Genomic DNA, 2,556 nt, shown 5'->3' with positions numbered 1-2,556 from the left:
TGAAAAAACTTACTACACCTGTCCTCTCCCTCCGTCTTCTGTGAGAAGCAAGGAGCCAGCAAAGAGAGCCGACTTGGGGCATGGTGCCTGAAAATAGAAACTGCAACATGGTTTTATTTCTAACTCTATAGACATCTCTGTGAGTCATTCATCTCCCTGGGTTTCACATTCCACGTCTGCAAAGCAGGCTGAGTTAACTCCGACCTGCTCACCCAGAGTGCTGTGTGATGGTTAGGAAGCAAAGTGTTACTTCCTTCCCCCCCACCCCCACACCAATGAGCTTCACAAACAGAGACCCTGGCATCTTCTTTATCCAGTGCAAGATAAACTAGGTGCAATCTGACCATGAGAACCCCTCCCTTAAGAGACAGTTTCCTTCCTTCCCCCCAACCCAACTTCCTCCACGGAGCTTTGAGTACACCCTCTTACACAGTTTGGAGTGGGTAGTAGCATCTAGCACAGAAAGGAGAAACTCCAGGCAGGCAGAGGTACTGGGACTAATCCCAAGGCCCACACAAACAAGGTTTCCAGGGCTGACTTGGGGGAAGCAGTGCTGTCATACCTAGACAATTGGGTTTTAACGTGACTGGATTGTTTCTATGAAGAGTTAAGAAATAGTTCACATCAAACCAGAAGGCACAGGGGTAGGATGGGAGGGGACTGGGAGGAAGAAGAGAGGCAGTTAGAGATGGGTCCGTGGGCACAGTGACTGCTGTGCAGGTGTGAGGACCCCAGGGCAGATCCCTAGCACCTGCATAATAAAGCCAGGCTTGATTACACATGGCCTAACATCCAAGCACCTGCGAGAACAGCCAGGTCAGCAAGTTGGAGCCCCCTGTTATCGAGATACTAAATAAGGTAGAGACTGGAGAGATGGCTCAGAGGTTAGGGGAACTTGCCACTATTACAAAAGAGCCAGGTTCAGTTCCTAGCACCCACATGGTGGCTTATAAGGGAGGTTTCAGGGGATCGGATGCACTCTTCTAACATCTACAGGCACCCGATGCACACATGGCGCACATAAATACATGCAAGCAAAACATTCATACACATAAACGTAAAAAAGTGTAGGAAGTAAAGGAAGACACCTGACATCATTGACCAGTGGCCTCCACACGTGCGCATACAGACACACAGACACACAGACGACACAGATGAGGAAGGAGTGTAGAGAAACGAAGCAACTCACAGTAATGTGGGGGTCACATCCTGGCAGAGCAGGTATGATAACAGGCTTGTTCCTCCCTAAGTTCCAGCCCCACCACACAGGGGATACACGGGTGTTTACCAAGCTGGTCACAGCTAAATGGGTTTGGGGGTATTTTAAAAGATGTCTTCAAGGTAACTGGACATGACTCCCTATGATGGGCTCATAGAGATCTGGGGAGTATCCCTCTGCTCATCCCAACCTCTGGGCACCTGCCCACTCTAATCTGTACTTTCTCTGGCTCTAGTTCTGTCGCACAGGACTAGGGAATGTGGAAAGGGCTCTAGGATGTCTAAGAATCTGGACATCAGCTCAATTCGACAGCCTGACCCCCACCTTAGACCCTCTTGCCTGTTTCAGTTCTAGAGGTGATCCAGAAGGTGCCCGTCCCTTTGCCCCCTGTCCCACCTCAGACTCTACCCTATGCGACCTCAGTCCTTCGGCTCCGTAGCTCAGCCTCCTGTGGGCCCTGGGCTCCACAAGAGTGAGCCCCAGCTTCCCTTAGCTACCCAGTTTCCTAGAACCTTCTAGAGCCTCCTGGCCCAACATCCCATTTCGTAATCATGCCTTTCTTCTCACTTGGCCCTTCAGGTCCTGCCAAATTCCCTCTGCTGGTGATTGACGCTTCTACTTGGACAATGACCATCATGAAATAAAAAGTTGGTTCGTTTTCTCTCACACCAGAGTCCCCTCTCAGAGGTGGCTATGCAGCCTTTCTATCAGTGGGGTGTCTGGGAGGAGTGTCTGAAAAAGGAGCAGTTTCAGTGCTCCCAGAGTAAAGATAGACACCCTCATCCAAGACAAGGCCCTGGGCATCTTGGGAGGTCAGTGCACCTATCTTCATTTCCCCAAAGTTGCTTTGTGCTGAGACGAAAGACCACAGAGGGAAGCAGCAGGCATCTTCAGTGTTGGAGTCATAGGGGATGCTGTAGGGTCAGAATGTAAATGGGCATGGGATGGGGGGAGGGGGAAGGCACCAAAACGGATCGGGGTGTGATGGAGCCAAGAGCTGAGATGTCTTTTAAACACCTGCTACTCGAGAGAGAGAGAGAGTCCTGTTTTATTTCCTGTCTTACTTAAAGCCACACATTCACAAGCTAAGCCTCATCATTTGACAGTTAATTTCTGGGCCACACTTCCACTACCTTAATTGTACAGAAGAGCACAGAGAGAGTCCCGAGTACCCCCATGTACATTAGGGGGTGTCAGATCTGGAGCTGACTGGTGAGGGTGTGGCAAATGTGTGCGCTCCCAGGTTTAACTCACTCCTCTGGGTGGACCGAACTATTCACTACAGATAAGAGAGCGATGCAAAAGGGAAACAAGAATGTGATTTAATTCTACCACTT

Source organism: Mastomys coucha, unplaced genomic scaffold, assembly GCF_008632895.1.
Source record: "Mastomys coucha isolate ucsf_1 unplaced genomic scaffold, UCSF_Mcou_1 pScaffold18, whole genome shotgun sequence".
In the NCBI taxonomy this organism is placed as follows: Eukaryota; Metazoa; Chordata; class Mammalia; order Rodentia; family Muridae; genus Mastomys; species Mastomys coucha.
This window is presented reverse-complemented; position numbering follows the sequence as displayed.